The following is a 19,565-nucleotide window of genomic DNA, read 5'->3' as shown; positions in this document are numbered from 1 at the left end:
TTAAATTCCTGAACCACCTTTCCAAAGGCATAAAAATAACTCTTTCACTTTGTGATCTTGACAGAACCTCAAGTTATTCAACAGACCGTATGAATCTACTACGGGCAATGAAATTAATATTTCAGTAAGTCTTCGTCCATGAAACGGGAAGCCTTTTAGTAATGACCTTGGGCTGGATAATAAAAAGGCGAGAAGAGCCGGGGTCCAAAGCCAGAGGGTAATTGTGATTCAAAGACTCTTTTGTGCAAATAAAGCCCCTAATCAAGCTAATGCAATTTTCTGCATTTTTATCTTCCATCTTTTTATTTACATTCAGCTGAGAAATCAAAACCAGAAGGTAGCATATTTCCAGCTTCTTGATGCAAACCGTCCTGTGTAAGCAGTAGCCATGGATAACTGTATGACGGTCACTGGGAATCTAATAGCCCAACTCCCGGGAGTCAAATCAACTCCGATCAGCACAGCAGTTCTGGTTAGTTCCAGCAAGGTTGCAACAACCCACATTTATAGGTACTGGTTGATCTTTCTATTTCCTCTTGTGTTGTCATATTATCCTGGAAGGGAAAACTAATCTTCAAGAGGGAACATCTCAGCTCTTCCTATGACCCTCTGCTGCTAAGTCACATCAGTCATGTCCAACTCTGTGTGACCCCATAGACGGCAGCCCACCAGGCTCCTGTCCCTGGGATTCTCCAGGCAAGAATACTGGAGTGGGCTGCCATTTCCTTCTCCAGTGCATGAAAGTGAAAAGTGAAAGTGAAGTTGCTTGGTTGTGTCCGACTCTTTGCGACTCCATGGACTGCAGCCTACCAGGCTCCTCCGTCCATGGGATTTTCCAGGCAAGAGTACTGGAGTGGGGTGCCATTGCCTTCTCCATATGATCCTCTAGAGGGACTCAATTTGCTTCCTCTGTCCTGAATTGCATTCTCAAGTTTTAGAAAATCAAACCAGATTTGCATGCACCGGCAGATGTTTTCAAGGATACTGCAGTCTGGAGACATCTGGATGTTTCCACTGGATCACTGTGTGTAACTTGCTCAGTCCTGTCCAACTCTGTGTGACCCCATGGACTGTAGCCCACCAGGCTCCTCTGTCCATGGGATCTTCCAGGCAAGAATACTGGAATGGGATGCCATTCCCTTCTCCAGAGGGTCTTCTCGACCGAGGGATCAAATCCAGGTCTCTCACATTGCAGGCAGATTCTTTACCATCTGAGCCCCAGGGAAGCCCAGGATCACTAGAGGGTCACTATAAACTATGACCGAGGCTGAGGACAGGCCAGCAACTCAGAACTCCACCAAGGAGAGAGACAGTTGGTAGCCCAGTGGAGGGATAAAGAACACAGATTATACAGTTAGATAAAGCTGAATTTGAATCCTGACTCTGATATCTGCCAAAGTGTGTCGCCCTGGACAAGTCACTTGTCAACTCTGTGCCCCGATTTCTTCATCTGTAGAGAAAATAATGATACCTGCCTCAAGAAGTTGCTGGTAGGTAAATGAGATACTATATATAAGTCTCTTATCAATGTTAGCTGTTGCAAGCAAATGTAAAAATGAATGATGAATTATAGGTGGTAAAGTTCTTGTTTTGAAAGAACAGCATGTATATTATCAATAGTGAAACAGATCACCAGCCCAGGTGGGATGCATGAGACAAGTGCTCGGGCCTGGTGCACTGGGAAGACCCAGAGGAATTGGGTGGAGAGGGAGGTGGGAGGGGGGATCGGGATGGGGAATACATGTAACTCCATGGCTGATTCATGTCAATGTATGACAAAACCCACTGAAATGTTGTGAAGTAATTAGCCTCCAACTAATAAAAAAGAAAAAAAAAAGTTCTAAAAAATGCAAGTTATTATTAATATTGTCAAGAATTGCTTTCTAAGAATCTTCCATAAATTCAGTGCCTGCTGACCAGTGGAACTTTCGGGGTATTCTGTTTTTCAAGGATTGTTAATCCAAATTCTCCTTTTCTCAAGTGTCTCCTACAAGTTTTATCATCCTAGGATAAAATGCCATTTATAACTAACCAGTTAATCACAGGCATAGAAATTGTTTGGGGCATCATAATTATCATTCAAATAATGCAGGGAAGTATGGTTCTGTGCCTGCTTCTCAAACTTGGATCCACAGCTGTTACATCAGGGTGCTTAAAGCTCCTGGATGAACAAGACAAAATCATGAGAGGTTTTAGCACCCTTCTCCTTGCTAACAGCCCCAGGTCACTGCAAATACACATGCAATCTAAGTAAAAAACCACACTTTAGTGGAACAAAATTTCAAGATGGGTTCCTCAATCCCTCTTCCAACCAAATTGCCAGCTCTGATTCTCTCTCCATGGAAAGCCCATAAGAGTCCCAGAGGACACATTAGGAGCAGCTTTAGGTGGGTCCATTGTAAGTAGATTTGGGACAGAAAGATTAAGTATTGGTACTCTGATAACCAAGTAATTTAAAATATGATTTCACATTTAACCAAACACATTACGGAAGAGACTGTAAAATTCCCATAAATGTTTGTAGAAAAATACTCGGCCTTCAAAGAAATCTGACTGGTGCTCACGGCCTGTCTCTGGGCTCCGCCACCAAGCTCTGACGGTATGAGACCATCCTCCTCTGCGGGTAAGGGGACTTGTACAACCTCATTTGAGAACCGTGATTATCAACTAGAGCTGTTGGTTCAAATCCTGACCCTGCTAATTAAGGCCTGTCACCTTGGTTCAAGTCCTGATCATGTATCCGTAACCTGCAAAATGATGATGCTAACAACCACCTTCCAGAACATGATGGATGATGGGAGAAAAGTACATATGCAAAGAGCCTGATATAGTAAATGCTCAATAAATCTTAGCCCTTTCTTCTTCCATACCCCATTCCCCTTGCCTCCTTGTTATTCATGATCTCTGATCATAATGATGCTTGGAACTCCACAAAACATGATCTACAACTTCTCACAAAGATGTTAAATCATGCCAGCATCCCAAACGTATACAGCATCCCATTCACCCATCCAGCCGGCAGGTATTTCATGCATATAGTTTGTGGCAGACATTGCATATGAGTGAAAGGGCTAGGAAGCAAGAAAGGAAGTGTGTGTGTGCGTGCTGAGTTGTTTCAGTCGTATTAGACTCTGTGCAAAGCTATGGACTGTAGCCTGCCAGGTTCCCCTGTTCATAGAATTCTCCAGGCACATAACTATTCAGGTCATCATTCCAGAGATGAAGTAGCTTCCATGATACCAAATGACTACAAAGCCTTCTCAGTTTAAGCAAAGAGGGAAGCAATGACAAAACATGCTGAAATTCTAGATAATTCCAGTGTAGATAATGTTCCCATCAGTGTTCACTAGGATACTGGGATCTCAATTCAGTTCTCATCAGGGATATTAATAATAACTAAAAGCTATTAGTGAGTGAAGCCAAGAAAAAGAAAGGAAAAGCCCCCAGACCCAAATAAAGAAGAAGGCTTCCCACAGCACAGAGCCACCAAGAAGAAGCTGCTGGACCTTGGTCCCCCATGCCTCAACTACACAGCTTGGCCATTTGGTCTCTTTCCAGGGCAGCAGGGACAATCATCCCACCATTCAGATGTGGCACTCACGAACTGCTCCAGCCTGCCCAGAAATCTGCATGGAAGCAAAGGATCAAAATGCCTTTTCATCTAAAGAACTGTGAGTTAACTCTCTGCCTTTTAATTACTCTCAATTACTTTCCCACTATTTATAAAGATTTTTTTTTTTTGCATAAGAAAATCCAACTCTAATCAATATATGCAGTATATCCCAGCTGATTAGGGTAATTCTTACTCCACCACGATGCTGGAGCTGTGCCAGCCTTACCTAGCACACAATTAAATGTCTGCTAGTGCCTGCTGCTACCCAGCAGGCCTCATGAGCTAACAGCGGAAAAGTGGGATTCACATTTGCCTCTACCAGCCCCTGAGTGCCCTCGCTGCCACTCATCTGCTTACAGACACGTACGAAGCGTGTCTGCACAAATAAGGGCCTTGCACAATTCACACAGACCTAAAAGGCACAGGAGCATCAGAAAAGGACACCCCAAGTCTAGCTCATCTTCTCACCTCAGCAAATCCTTCCAGGAGTAAGCTATCACTCTTCCCACCCCCTATTCCAATAGTGGACTTGTAAGCACATTCTAAGTACAGAAAAGACTCAGATATCTAGCCTCACCTAAATCCAATATTATGAATTATGTTCAGTGTACCTTCAAGCCAATTTTCAATAAACACAAATCACTTAATAAGAAATTAAGAGCATTACACATTTCTCATGCTCCCATGCATTCGGTGTTAATGAGATTTTGTTTGTAAAGCTCACAGAATGATGGAGTGTCTAAAAGACAGACAAAGCCTTTTTTTCCATTCATTCAAGATATAGTTACTGAACATTTTTTGTAATATGACATTCCTGAGATGCACATCTGGTCACGTGTTGATTTTGCCAGCCAGCTCCTCAAAGAATGCTTTCTAGTGCAATGTAGTTTAAAAAAGAAAAAATACTTGGAATTTTACAAGACTTGCTTTTAATCTATTCTAACTGCCAGGTAATCTTGTGCATTCATGTATACACGCATAAGCTTTATTATGTCCCAGACACTGTAAATTCAGCCCTGAAAGTATGATTCTCTTGCCCAGGATGGGCAGAACTGGGTAAGCGATACCCTTGGGGAAGCTCTGTATCTTGGTACTCACTGAAATGGTGCATTGATTATAATTTAGTGTAACAAGAGTTACAGCAAAAATGTTTACAAAGAATTTCATTTTAAATATAAATGTAAAAGTCTCCAAATGTTCTTACAATAAGAACATTCTCACATATGTAGTCTATGCTGTCCTTAGAAGACTCAGCACCAAGGTGTCTCCCCATCCCCAGAAATTTGACCTTTGACTGTGTACATCAATATCCACGTGTATGAATCATTAGGTAAGCAACTGCCTATCAGAACCTCCTGGAAAACAAAGTGGCGCTCCTAAAAAGTGACAAACACTTGGATGGATATACATGCCTTTTCCGTGTCTTTACTACACTCGCTGAGAACTTGCTGGAGAGATTCACAGCATAGACAGACACGCCAATCAAGAACCTGGGTATACATGCCTGGAGGGTTTTTTCTTCAACTAGACAACAAGGACCTCAAGTCTACTACAGCCTTCCCTCACTATCCACAGGGCGTTGGTTCCAGGGCTCCCCTTGGTACCAAAATCCGTGGGTTGCTCAAATCCCTTATATAAAGCAGCATGGTGATTGCATGTAACCTACATACCACCCTCCCAAATACTTTAAATCATCTCTACATTACTTTCAATACCTAACACAATGTAAAAGCTAGGTTGTGTTGTGCTGAGTCTCTTCAGTCAGGTCCAATCCTTTATGGTCCCTTGGACTGTCCTCCACCAGGCCCCCCTGACCGTGGGATTCTCCAGGCAAGAATAGTGGAGAGGGTTGCCATGCCCTCTTCCAGGGGATCTTCCCGAGTCAAGGATAGAACTCGGATCACTTATGGCATGGGCTTCCCAGGTGGTTCAGTGGTAAAGAATTCACCTGCAATGCAGGGGCCACAGGAGACGTGCGTCCAATCCCTGGGTTGGGAAGGTCCCCTGCAGAAGGCATGGCAACCCACTCCAGTATTCTTCCCTGGAATATCCCATGGAGAGTGGACCCTGGTGGGCTATAGTCCATAGGGTCGCAGAGAGTCAAACATGCCTGAAGCAACTTAGCACGCACGCAATGTAGCAAGTTCAAATTTTGCTTTTTGAAATCATTTGGAATTTCTTATAATATTTTCTCTCTGTGGTTGGTAGAGTCCACAGATACAACACCCATGGATATGGAGAGCCGATTGTAAATCCTACCAGTACCAGAATCATAAGGAAGTCCTAATACCCAAGGGCTGTTTTTCAAGGTTTGGTCTCAGATGTTCCACTGTGCAAGTCAATGATACATTATTCAAGCTGGAACATCAACAGATATGGTCATATAGTTTAAAATATTAAACACGGATAAGATACAGCAGTGATATAAGAGTGGTGGCTCAAAGATTCATGTTATGTCACCGAGCCCGTGGAATGAAGGTCTACGGGAGAAAAAAGACACCAACACAGGTAAGTTCATTGCAAGGCAGACTGTATTGGGTGTCATGACAGCAACACCAACTGTAGTGGGCAACCACGTATAGAAATATTAAGAAGCAGTACAGCAGGTTAGGTTGAAACAAGACCTTCAGGATGGCACAGGGCTCTAAACAGTGGCTGCAGGAGCTGGGGAGGGACAAAGATGCCAACAAGCACCGAGGAGAACAAAAGCCAGGTGAAGGGACCGTGGCAGCTGAGGAGCCCTGAGCCAAGGGACCCTTCTCCGGATGCTCCAAAGGCTGGGGAGGGGGTTGGTCCCACTCAGCATCCTTACTGTGCCAGGGATGGACGCTGCAGCCATCAGACCCCACAGCTGCCCCAGAAGATGAGTGCTGAGGCTGGAAAGAGAATGCCAGTCATCAAGCTGTCAGACGCTGCACCCCTCAGCCCAGTGTGCACCCCCTGAGAAAACTCAGGGTGAGAAGGCACAGGATACTGGCCCCAGAGAGCCGAGGTCCACATCAAAGGTGTGATTTCAGTGAGCCCAGACTCTTGCATCTTCCCACACAGAGAAAAGCTCTAAACTTCTTAACATGAGATATCTGGTTTTGTTTTATTAATAGTCATCTTTTGACGTTCTGACTACTTGGGCTCTGTGGCAAACACCCCTGTATATCCTGACTTCCCCCTTCACCTTTCAGAACAGTCTCTCAGAGTTACCTGAGATGCTGGGTCCCAGGCTTAAGTCCTCAGTTTTGTCCACCAAATAAAACATAACCCTCAAATTTTAGGTTGTGATTTTTTTTTGTTTATTTCAGCAAATGTCACAAAGGAGCAGATATCATCAGAGGTGTAACTCTGGGTTGCACTGGCCTGGCTTTATGGCATAGAAATCCTCAAACTTTCTAACATTTCCTCAACTTCCATGAATGACAAGGACCTCCTCATCCTCTCTAACTCCAGGTGCGTTTTCCCCATTTAGCTTCTCCTCTGATGCCTCTCTTCAAAGCAGTGCAGAGGGAGAAGGTCAAACTTTCAGTTCATCACATGTTTAAAAGGAAATATATTTCCCATAGGTATATGCTCTTGCCTCTAAGAACTCTGATATACAAACATTTAAAGTTGAAACACACATAAATTAAGGGGAAACAAAATATCCTTTACTTTATAAAAGAATGTGCCACAGGATCTCTGAAATAGTGGAGAGTTTTCCCTAATTGAAAGCACGTAAAATGTGATTTGCTTTAAAAAGTAGGTTTTACACTCCCATTTAAAAACATATCTATTGTATAAGAGCAATCTAAGTTTATTCACTTTGATTATTGTAATAACCACTGATGAGCTCTATGAAAGTGGCAAATCTTATAAAATACCTGTATCTCCCTCTCTCTCTTTTGAGAGGAAGTATATTATTAATCCTGTCTAGTTAATAGAAAGAAATAGAGTATAAATTGAACAGGCTGTGTGTTACCCCTGAATACAGCTTGGGAATACAGTGATTAAGACAAATAATTACACATACAAAATCTGCACTTCCAAAGTAAAAGATCATCTAATTATTGGATAATTCAAGGAGATCTAGGAAATTGATTTGGCAAGGTAGTGTGTTTTTGTCTTACATTTCCTGATCAATCGCCTAGATTGCATAATTTCCTCATTGTAGTCACTGTCTTCTAAATATAAATGGAAGGCATTCTGTCCCCTTGTTATGAGGACATTTCCAAGTAGATGACATCACTTCATCTCAATAAAAGATACTGGTGTCATCTTTCTGACTTGGGTAGCACATGCATTTCCCTCTTTTCTGGGCCTATCTAGGTAAATAAGAGTCAATTGAAAAAGCTAACTTTCGAAGGGTCAGGTACCACATTTGTTTAATATGCTCCATGTAAAATCAGTCCAAGGTAATAAGAGAACATCAATGCATTTTTGCCAACAATGACATGAATTTGAAGAACTTAGCACAGGCCATCAGAAAGACTAACAGTGAAATACGTATTTAGTTCTCCCAGACTGTGAATGATCTGCTATGTCTACAGGAAGATAGAATGTTAGATTACATTAAACTGCTCCTAGTTGGAGAACATAACCTATGAAGATGAGGAATTAAGAAATCATATGAAACCAGCCGTTCACATTCATACCAGTTCAGGGGCAGCTAAAACTTGAACTGTAAATAGGTAGCAACAGCTCCTCAAGGGTCAGGTGGACTGTGTTTTGTTGTCTTCCTCACTCAGTGTCAAGATTCCCAAGTTATTTCTTTAATATTTGCAATATATTCAAGCATTTAGAATCATCAAATGTAGCTGAAAAAGAAATATATCCCACAACAAGGATATGAAAAAAGAAAAAATGTCCCATTCTCCTACATAACTGGGGAAACTCCAGCCACAATCTGGAGTAGAAAGGATTTATACCACCAACTGATCAACCATAAAACTGAGAAGGACACAGAGAAATGTGAATTTCAATATTAAATAAATATAATATAGAGCTAACAGGATTGGGAAGAAATTCGTCTCAACAGATTCACAAATTTCTTTAAAACTGTTAGAGCACAAATTCCACTGTAATAAACTCACTTTCCAATCCTTGTTTTTCAGTATGAAGCCCTGTGTGACGCTCTGGTGACACTTCATAATGTTAGGACATATCATGGGTTCATTCCTCGGGAATGTGCATCCACTGGGAGAAGCAACATCATCTGAATCCGTTGTAAAGTTTAAAAAAAAATAATAAAGTCAAGAAGCACAAAATGGCAAATGGTCAAGTTCCAACAGCTAAAAAGATCCAAGACATTATGAGCTTTTAATGAGTGAAGCATGCCATGAGAAAGAGACCTTTTGTCAATAAATCCAAGCCCTGGTTCACTAATTGAACCATCGAATACAGTGTCTGAATATGTAGACACCAGACTTCAACATTTCTTAATTATATTCAATTCCAGGCATATCTTTCCATTTAATTGACATCCTGAAATGCCTTTACAGTCCTATCAGATAGGTACCAAGTTCTCCAGGGAGATTACGACACACTTCTGACTTTTGGCTCATCTGATTGAAATGATTAGTATGAAACTTTCTTTTTTGAAATGTGGGAAAGATTCACATTTTCCCCCTAACTCCAGCAGTGTTAAAGCTGTCTGCATCTGGCCCACTTTCATGTATACATTTCTTTATGTAGAGGCTCTCCACGGCCAGGCCAACCTGATGAAACCGTAGCTCCATGTTCCAGCCTGGAGTGGGGCCATGCCCACTCATCACACAAGGCCCTTCTCAACCCACCATGGTGCTAACAGCCGCCATTTAGCCACCAAGTAGAGCCAAACAGAGAATTTCAAGCCACAGTCCTTAAAACAAACTTTAGATGCCCTAAAATATTAATCAGACGCTCAGATTCTGGAAAAATCAACAAAATGTCATTCGTAATAGATGCTCTAGGTTTCAAAAAAGACTGAGCTACCTCTTCTCTCGAGATACAGCCTCCTCCTACTTTTGAAGAAAATGTACACACTCACTGTTTATCTGATAGAAAAAAGTGATATTTATACTGTTATTAAGCGCATTTGTCACTACATGTAATCTGTATTATGGGGCATGCTTTCAGATGTTTACCCATGTTAAGTACTGTTCAACGATATTTAGTAGCACTAATAATTCTGAGTTTATTTCAAAATGTGAAATGTAATAGCTGCTCCAGTGTGCTCATTTTTAACCTTTCCTGGTACTGTAAAGGCTATAATTTTTATCAGATTGTTGGGAATTTAATTTAGTCGAAGTCCTAAAGTTACATTTAAACTTCTAGTTAACCTTTCCTATCTGCACATCACTCAACAGCTGGGCTTATCTCTGACATCTTGAAAAAGAAAAGACATAAAGAATAACTGAAACAGTATTTGCAACTGCTTTGCAAAGTACAAATATCGGCAATTCATGCTGAACCTCCAAGGTAAAAGTTCTGGCCTTTTCACCCATCTTCTGAAAGCTAGCATTACAAGGCTTACCATTTATTTGACTTTTTTTTTTTTTAAATGTTAAAAAGCCAGCAACAGACCTGAATGCTGAATCCCTAAAGGACCGAACACCTCAAAGTTCTCTATGCTAGAGGTTAAGTGTGAGGTAACTAAGGGCCAGAAGAAAATGGAACTAAGAAGATGCTAATTACAAGATACGTAGGAATTAAGTTTCCTCCCCACACCTGCCAGAAGCATGCATGCCTTTGACCTCCAATATTAAACAGTACTGTGATTTTTTTTTTAAGTGTACACATTTTGAGCTCTAACTAGACTGTAAGCTTCTTGAAGACATGATTCATTTTTTTGCGTGCAGTGTATTTCTTGTAATCCTTACAAATAAAAAGAAAACTGACCATATATCAATGGAGTGCATTGCATTCATTTCCCAAATTCAGAATCATATGAAGACTCCAGATACAATGAGTCCAATATAAAGAAGGGTAGGATTTCTGTTCCTGAAGATGTTTGAAAGTTTGCAAATATCATTTACCAGCTCCTGGACCATATCATGACTAGTAGCTGGAGAAGTAGCTTGGCCAACTAGAGTCAAACCGAGGACAAAGCCACATTAGGCAACAGAAAGTGTTAAACGCCGGCAAAGCAGAGAACCAAAAGAACACTGTAGGAAGAGGCCAGGAACCTTCCCGGCCACCTCCTCCAGCGTGAGTCCAGCTTAACTTCAACTTTGTGCAGAGTCCCCGGGGTTGCATTCACAGCAGAAGGCAGAGCGTGTGTTTCTGATTTCCAGTCAAACTCCCCGGGGCCTGGGAGCTTCCTAAAAGAGTGAACCCTAACTCCAAATAGTAGGCACAGCCTTTACAGCAGTGGTCCTCGATCTTGGCTACCAGCAAAAGCCCCTGGGAGGCTTTAAATGGCTTGGACGCCCCTGGGTAGCCAAGCCTGAGCTCCAGGTTGCGCTCCCTGCCACACACAGCCAAGTCCCACTGGCTGGCTGTCTCACTGCGGCAACACACACATTTCAACAGAGGGGTGGGATGGGGCAGGGGTGGGAGGGAGGGTCAAGAGAGAGGGGGCACATGGCTGATTCACGTGGCTGTGTGGCAGAAACCAACACATTATAAAGCAATTATCCTCCAGTTAAAAATAAACAATAAAATACAATGAACAGTTATTAAAAAAAAATGGTCGGGATGCAACTTGTGAGTCATTTGTTTTAAAAGCCTTGGGGGGATTCCAAAAGTGCAGTCGGGGTTGAGGACCTCACTTCAGGACCCCTCTGGGGAGCTCTGGGTGGGGTGAGAAGCCTCCCAGCTAACTGCTGAACCTCAACAGGCTGTGATAAAGGACCCAGGAAATCTGATGCAAAACAGCAAAAATGAATGATTCTTTAAAGGACCCCCTAAAGGGCAGTCCTTTTGTCCTTTATTTGCACCCATACTTTTTAAACACCAACAACAGGGAAAAAACTTAAAAACCCCAGAATTGGTGATAGAAGCACAAGGAAGCCAGAAAGTGTGGACAGATAGGGGCGGGAGCAGCGGCCCGAGTGGGCACTGGTGTGCGGGCTCCCAGACGCGCTTCAAACACCTGCCGCTCTTCTCTGAAGCCGGGGGTGCAGACACCACGAAAGGATAACGGAGCAAAGGACCTCAATAATTCAGGTGTCTTACCAAAAATACTGAAAAACATCCCAACAGTCTATTTGGCCTGTTCCATGAGTATGTTCTTCCCACAAGGAGCACTGTCCTAAACAAATGAAAGACTTGATTAATTCTGTACTGTCTTGACTACATTAGACTTTTACTAAGAATTATTAAATTGGATTATATTCACTTTATAGACCTCAAATCAGTTAATCCTAAAGGAAATCAACCCTGAATATTCATTGGAAGGACTGATGCCGAAGCTGAAGCTCCAATACTTTGGCCACCTGATGCTAAGAGCTGACTCATCAGGAAAGACCCTGATGCTGGGAAAGACTGAAGGCAAGAGGAGACCTTCTCCTCAACCGAGGACGAGATGGTTCGATGGCATCGCCCACTCAATGGACATGAGTTTGAGCAAGTTCTGGGAGATGGTGAAGGACAGGGAAGCCTGGCATCCATGGGGTCGCAAGGAGTCGGACAGTACAGAGCAACTAAACAGCAACAATACTCCTTCTAAAACTTTGCTCCAGCTCATATTAATCTCTCTTCCTCCAGGACCCTGTCCAACAACACTATTTTGTCAACTAATACATCCTGGTGTTGATTTCTGGTTTGCACACATGGGTATCTCCCATTTTGCCAACAATACAGTAAGCACAAAGAAGCAAAGGATATCTTTTACTTTGACAAAGGGTATATCTGAATCCTGTGTGATGCCTTGCAAAGGGACATAGGGTCAGTAAATATTACTGAAAAGAAATTCAGTGAAATAAATTCCTTGAAGAGATAAAAGAAACAAAATAAAATAGGTTTAAAAAAGTAAAGCTTTGCAACTCTTTTTCCTATTTCCTTCACCATCACTGACTTTCAGACTACTACTAGAAACTCCTAACTGGTTTCTCTGCACTGTTTTTCTTCCCACATTTCCACAGTGAGTTCTCTACTCCAGAATTAATCAGAATAAAACAGTTTCATGCTGTCTCAACCCAACCCTCCCAGTTACTCCATTGTTTATATTCAGCCTGGCATTCTAAGTTCTCTGTAACTTCAGCTTCTACTTTCTCAACCTTAATTCATGTGTGCTCAGTCCCTAAGTAATATCCACTATTTGCAAATCCATGGACTGCAGCCCACCAGGCTCCTCTGTCCATGGGATTTCCCAGGCAAAAATAATGGAGTGGGTTGCCATTCCCTTCTCGGGCGGGAATCTTTCCAACACAGGGATCAAACCCATGTCTCATGCATCAACAGGCAGATTCTTTACCTCTGAGCCACCAGGGAAGGTTGTTGACCTTAGCTTCTACCCCTTTTCAACATAAATGATGTACTGCCACTAATTTCTAAGATTTGAGAACTCAATGGATATGAGGAGCCTCATGATCACTTCAGATTGGAACATGTTAAGTTTCAGAAGATGACTTTGCAGTTAAGTAAGAGGTTCTGAAGACAGGTAGAGACATACGGAGCTAGAGCTCAGAGAAAAAGTAGCATGTGAAAGAAAATAAAAATTGATCAAATGTAAAAAATGTAAAGTTTTTTTTAAAAGAAAAAAAAACTGAAACAACTTTAAATTCAATGTGACTTAACAGAATAAAAATTAAGGGATAAAATTAAGACATAGAAGGGCAAGAATTAATTGAATGAATTTTCTTTATTAAATACTGGCTTCCCTGGTGGCTCAGACAGTTAAGAATCCACTTGCAATACAGGATACTCAGGTTTGATCCCTGGGTCGGGAAGATCCCCTGGAGAAGAGAATGGCAACCCACTCCAGTATTCTTGCCTGGGAAATCCCATGGACAGAGGAGCCTAGCAGACTACAGTCCATGTGGTCGCAAGGAGTCAGACAAGACTGGGTGACTTTCACTTCACTTTATTAAATAGAGGTTGTAATCCACAATCATGGAACCTGAAAGATCAGAAAGATGAAATACTCTAATCTGCTCACGGATCCTTTTCAGGGTCCCGTGGGAGGCCTTGACTTTTCTGTTTAGGCAAGGCAATATTCTTTCATAAAGCATTTTCTAAAGAAGGACAATTCACAACTCTCCCCAGACCTCCTCCCAGGCCGCCACATTCACACATATCTATCCAGCAAAGGAAGCAACACACTAGTTATATGAAGAGTGTGATCATTAAGTTTTGAAATCTGTTCTCTATTTTCCCCAACCATCATCATGGCAGGAAATCCATTCTCAAATTTTCATCCTTTCTACTTTAATACAAAAATATCTCAATCCTAGAATTGACTAATATTAAGACTAACCGGGAAGTGCCACTCCAATCCAGAACTACTAGAATGGCCATTCGTCACTGTTACATGTAACTGATAGCCTATTCTGGTAGACCAGGAGCTGGCTCCAAGCCACTAGACAAGCATCAAATATGTTCTCAATAAATTCAATCTGTGGAATTAAATGGAATCTTTTTGTTTTTGTTTCTTTAAGGAAAGGTAAGCTTTCCTAAAGTTATTCTTGGAAAGAAATCTGGGGGAAAGGGTCAGTGTAAACAAGGGCAGAAAAAAGCTCATTAAAGAAGTAGATACTCTTCAACTGACAGAAAAACCACTAAATTTGAGAAGGATGCAGAATCAAATTGAGTGAAACACAGAAAGATATGTACCGTTGGGGTCATCATAGAGGAAGTCACCCAAGCCACAAAGGCTTCTTTAGAGGCTATTAGGCAGTAGGGATGGAGAAGGAAATGGCAACCCACTCCAGTGTTCTTGCCTGGAGAATCCCAGGGACAGGGGAGCCTGGTGGGCTGCCGTCTATGAGGTTGCACAGAGTCAGATACGACTGAAGAGACTCAGCAGCAGCAGCAGGCAGTAGGGACTGTGGTCATCCTCAAAGGACGGACTATAAAAGAGATCCAATCCTCACAATGGAGTAGAAAGATGCTTATAAAGATATACTCAACAATTAGAGATTGAAAAATATTTCAGAAAACTTTATCAAAAAACACAACAATCCACACTGGGGTTGGCTGTCTTTAATTCTTTAAGACCCTGTGCATCTGGGGAAATCGGGGACTCTCTTCCTCAGGAAGGAGCTGAGGGGCAGACATGGCCTCCACCAGGTCTGTCAGGCCTCTTTCTGCTTAATTATCATTCCTGCCTGGTGTCTGTCACAATCAGCAAAGACAAGGGTTCATCAATAGCCCTTCCCCAGCAATCAAAGGAAATCAATCCCAAATGTACGGTCCCACCTGATCCCATCAGAAGATCCCCGCTCTTGCAGAAGGAAAGGACCTGGGAGTGACCCCAATGCAAGACACCAGACCCTCCAATGTGGCCCTTTCCTTCTGTGCTCCGCAGGAAAAGCCAACCTACAGTCAGCTGGACAGAAGGGACGCCACACCCACCTCCGCAAACAGGAAAACCCTGGTCCTCCTGGCCTCCTGGGCCATTAAGATAGCACAACACAAGAGCCATGGGGAGCAGCCTCAGACCAGCTGCTGATGCCTAAGTTATCTTCTCCTCACTGGGAACCGCCTACTGCTTTCTCTTTAACATAATTCATCAGCCAGATTAGAGCGGGTCATTCTGCAGCATATGAAGAAAGCAAGGCTGATAACATAACCTGACACATCAAAAATATTCTTCTGCGAACAGCCTGAAGAGCTGTTGTTTACAAAAAGCTGTGAGCAGGCAAAATAACCATACAGCCCACAGGTCAGTGGGCAGTGAGCCTGCTTATTGCTCCTCATTTCATTTTTGAGTAGCTCAGCACAACTGTAATTGCTAGTTAACAGACAGACTGGGTCCTGACTATCAAAAATATATATATATATACCCTCAGAATGACTCTGCCAGGAGGCAGAATAAATAAATTTGAAAAAGGGCGGGGCGGGGCGGGGGGTGGGGGGGCACTCCCAGCCAGTCACTGGTCCACAAACACTGGCTGTGAAAATCCCAGCACTCCAAGACACGAAGCCAGCCCAGCAGCTGAGCGGTTTCTGATCTCCGAACCAGCTGCCTTTGATGTGAAGTTCTCCGTGTGCCTCCGATGTGAAGACATTACAACTGGGCAGTGCTGGGAACTTTCCCATCGCGGTTCACTGTGTACAGAAACTGGCCCCAGCACCATTCACTGTCCCGAGTTCCGAAAAGGCAACGGGGATTCATGATTAAAGATCAGCATTCGCCTAATTCTGAGAGGCAACTTTTCTCCTGGTAAAACGCAAAATGCCCTCCGCCCACTCCAATCCAAGGGGGAAAAATGCACATAAAAGCGCTAAAGTTACTATGCATTTTTTGCCTTTGTCTCTTGGCGCCCTGGTTTTCTTGGCTGTCCTTTATTCTCTCACTGCTCAGCTGCTCCAATTTAGGAATAAGAACTCAAAAAAAAAAAAAAGGAGCAGTTGGCTTGGTGCTGTTTCCACGATTCTGCAGAATCTCAGTCTCTCCATCTCTCCTTCCTTCCCTCTCTTCCATCCCCTCCCTTTCTTTCCTTCTCAGATTCAAATCTCCACGTCACAAACCAGAACGCCATTCAAGCCTTCCATAAACGTTAAGAGAAGTTCCGCGCCTGCCAGGGGAAGCGAAATCAGGGCTGACTTTGATCGACACCGAGAAGGGGGTACCTCAGTCCTCGGTTCCTAGATGGCGGGTTTGCCCGGTCCACCACCTAGCCCTGCCTCCCGGATCCGGGGCAAAGTCGTCCGCAGTCTTTCAGGCCGGTTCTCTGCCTCTCTGCTTGTATTTTAACTCAGCCCGGGCACAGTCAGAGAATCTAATCCCAGCAACAAAGCCGGGGGCGCATACCCGCCGTGATGAACCGGTCGGCCTGCCTGCCGCCCCCTGCCCCCCCCCCCCACCCCCGACTTGCCTTTGAAAAGACAGGCGTTGGGGCCAGAAAAGGAATATGTCCGAGGCGAGGAGGAGGGAAGCGGCGGGATACAAGTGGCCGGAGTGCTTTGAGGGTCGTGGTTTGTTTACGTGTCTCTTAAACACCCAGGACCCACGGAGGTGAGCCCGGGCGAGTCGGGCGCCCCGCGAGAGTCGCACCGCCCCGGGCGCCGCGCAGACCGCTCGCCCCTCGCCCACCGCCCGTCTGGCGGGCCCGGGGTGAACGGGGGAGGCTCGCGCGGGTTTGTCTGACACTTGTAAATGGAAGTGGGATCCAACTTGGAAAACAAACGCGCCGGGGTCTGGGGACGGCGAGGGGCGGGAGACGGGGGAGAGGAGGAGAAAAGCTTCTTCACCCGGCGGCGCGCCCCGCGCTCCCCGCCGGCCTCCCGCCGCGGCGGCTGCAGGTTACCCCGCCCGGAGGCCGAGCAGGGACCGGCGCGCGGGGGCGGCGCGCGGGGCGCGGGACGGGCTGGGCCGGCAGACTGGGCTAGCCCGGGCTACCGAGCGCCCGCTCTCCAGGCCGCCGGCGCCTCTCGCTCCAGGGAGCCTCGCCGAGCCCCACGCCAGGTCCCTGCAGGCTCGCTCCCTCCGTCCTCAGCCTTCCAGGGATCCCCTTCCACTGCCAGCTCTGCCCCCATTATTACGTGGAGCTACAGCCGCAGGATGCCGCCAGCACACGCGCGCGCGCACACACACACACACACGGCCACACACACACACACACACACGGCCTCCTTTCCTCTCGTCGCAGGCTACCCCGAGGCTCGCTGAGCCCGCAGCCACACTCCCGCCACCCCCGCGTCCTTCCCCCAGCGCTCCCCAGCCCACAAGAGCCGGGCTGGGAAAAGCGAACAATGAAAGTTGCTTTCCGCGAAGCCTCATCGCGGTCCCCGTTCAACCGTCTCGGAAAGCACACGCGACACGAGTCGGCGGGAGAGGGGAGAGAGGAGTGCAGACCACAGCGAGGCTAAAAATCCCCGGGCCCTGCGCCCCGCGCCGGCCTGGGGGCCCGATGCACTTTAGCTCAGCGACCCCCACTGGCGGAGCTCGAGCGCGCCGGGCGAGAACCCTCCCGGCCACTTCTGCCACCGCCTCGCCCGCGCGCCGCAGACCCCCGCCCGGACCCCGCAGCCACACTGGTCCCCGGCGCAGGGGTCCACCCGGCACCGCCTGGGAAGGGGCCTGGAGAGTGGAGCTGGCGCACGCTTGCATTCGACCCACTCGGCAATCCCGGGCGGTCCGCAGCGCAACCCCCAGGACGCCCAGCCCCGCGCGGCTTTCTTTTCAAAGACAAGCCACCTTCACGCACGCCCGCCAAAACCCGTGCTCTCCCAAGGCACTCCGTTTGCTGTCCCCACGGGAGCAGGGACAGTCCCACCTCCCCCCTACTCCACAAGAAAAACTGTCGCCCCCGTCCCAGAGTCGCGGCCGCTCGGTACACCTCACCCCGCCCGACCCCGCACACCAGAGTCACACGCGGAGCGGACCCGCGGAATGTCTCCTAACCCTTTCCCCTCCCTGGTCAAAGTGGAGTCTGGGCTCTGCTACAGCCGGCGCCTCGCCAGGCAACGACCCAACTTGAGCCTCGGGTCCCCAAGTGAATCCTTTGGCTTCTCAACGCCCCTACAGCGCCCCACCAGCAGCGGCCACCGAGCAGGCTCGCCGCCTGGCCCTCCGATCCACCTGCAGCCGGCAGGCAGCCGGGAGTCGGGGGCTGGGTGCACCGTTCTGCAAGCCGCCCCGCGCCCCCTTTTCCAAATCCTCAGCCCCAAACTTGGCCAACTCTCCATGCCAGCCTCCCGGCTGCCGCCGCCAGACCGAGCCTCCTTCCCCTTCTCCTCTCGGCGGCAGCCAAGGCTGCCGAGCCGTGCCGAGGCAGGAACTTTACCAGGTGAAAAGTTTCCCCCGCGAGCCCATCCGGCTCTCGCCTCCCCGAGCCCCCCGAGCCCCCCGTTCCCATCCGGCAGCTGCAGCTGTGCGTCTGGCGGCGCCCTCCAGCCGGGACACCCGGCAGCCAGACCACGGCGTTCAAGATGCCCACGCACCCTTGCCTCCGCCGGCGACGCTCCGCTCCACCAGGCGCTGTCCGCGGGCTCTTCCTCGGCCGGCGCTCCCGCCCGGGCCGAGCCGGCCACCCGGCCGCGGCCGCCGCAGTGCCCGCCGCGCGCCCGCCGGGGCTGGAGCCGCTAGCAGAGGCGCTCGGGACGCCGCCGCCACCGCGGGGGCTCGCGGGCGGAGGGGCGAAGCCGGGAGGAGGGGGCCGGGGGCGCCAGACCCCGATCCGCAGCGCAGCTCGCGGCGCAGCTGCCGGGAGGAGCGCCCGCTCCCGCGTCTGCTCCGAGCCGCCGCCGCCGCCGCTAGTGCTCGCCGCCCGGCTGCTCCGCGCTCCCCATCACCGCCGACGCCGACGCGCGGCCAAGCCCCTCTCCCTCGCCGCCCCCCTCGCGCTTCTCTCCCGCTGTCTCCTCCTCCCAAACCGCCGGCGCAAAGGGCGAGGGGGGAGAAGCCGCGCGGCCGGGATGACTCGCGGGCTCGGAGCGCCGCGGGCGGGGGGACGGGGGCGGGGGCCGGGGGCGGCGCGACGAGCCTGAGGGTGCTCCAGGCGCCCGGCCTGGAAGCCGGGCTAATTTTAGAGCTTGGCTTCCCCAGCCGCTCTCTGGGGCTCCAGGATACCGAGAACGTGTCTTCCTGGCGCGGGTGGTGTTGGTGATGCTGGCTCCAGAAAGCTCGCCCTCGCAGCTCTCGCTCTCAGGCCAGCCACGGCCCCGCGCGAGGGTCTCACACGTGCCGCTCTCACGGGACTGGGGAGGAAACCGAGGCACGTCGAGGTTTACACGACTTATCTAAGATCCCGAGGTGACTTTGTACCTGGAAACCATCAGATGTTGCGCATTTTGATTCTATATGTGCGTCCCAGACAGGGCTCCTGGCACTTGCCCACACATTTTTGGACCCTGGGGGTCCCCTGTGGAGAAAGGGTATCTTTCCGTGGCCCATCTT

At 47.3% G+C, this 19,565-nt stretch overlaps 1 protein-coding gene across 13 annotated transcripts in view; it reads right to left on the bottom strand.

The window, feature by feature from the left end:
- Nucleotides 1–18,938, bottom strand: part of FAT3 (FAT atypical cadherin 3) — a 761,607-nt gene extending 742,669 nt beyond the window's left edge. For 4 of the 13 annotated variants that reach the window (XM_043451908.1, XM_043451905.1, XM_043451906.1 and 1 more), the window contains exon 1: nt 18,611–18,916. The gene's annotated coding sequence lies outside the window, so the exon portion shown is untranslated. Of the gene's footprint in view, nt 1–16,542; nt 16,656–18,610 lie in introns of those variants that run through there. The other 9 variants (XM_043451894.1, XM_043451899.1, XM_043451900.1 and 6 more) reach the window with 6 other exon arrangements.
- Nucleotides 18,939–19,565: the final 627 nt, after the last annotated feature.

This window comes from Cervus canadensis, chromosome 29 (genome assembly GCF_019320065.1).
Source record: "Cervus canadensis isolate Bull #8, Minnesota chromosome 29, ASM1932006v1, whole genome shotgun sequence".
NCBI classification, from domain to species: domain Eukaryota; kingdom Metazoa; phylum Chordata; class Mammalia; order Artiodactyla; family Cervidae; genus Cervus; species Cervus canadensis.
Note: the sequence above shows the minus strand (reverse complement) of the source record. Positions and strands in the feature narration are given on the sequence as shown.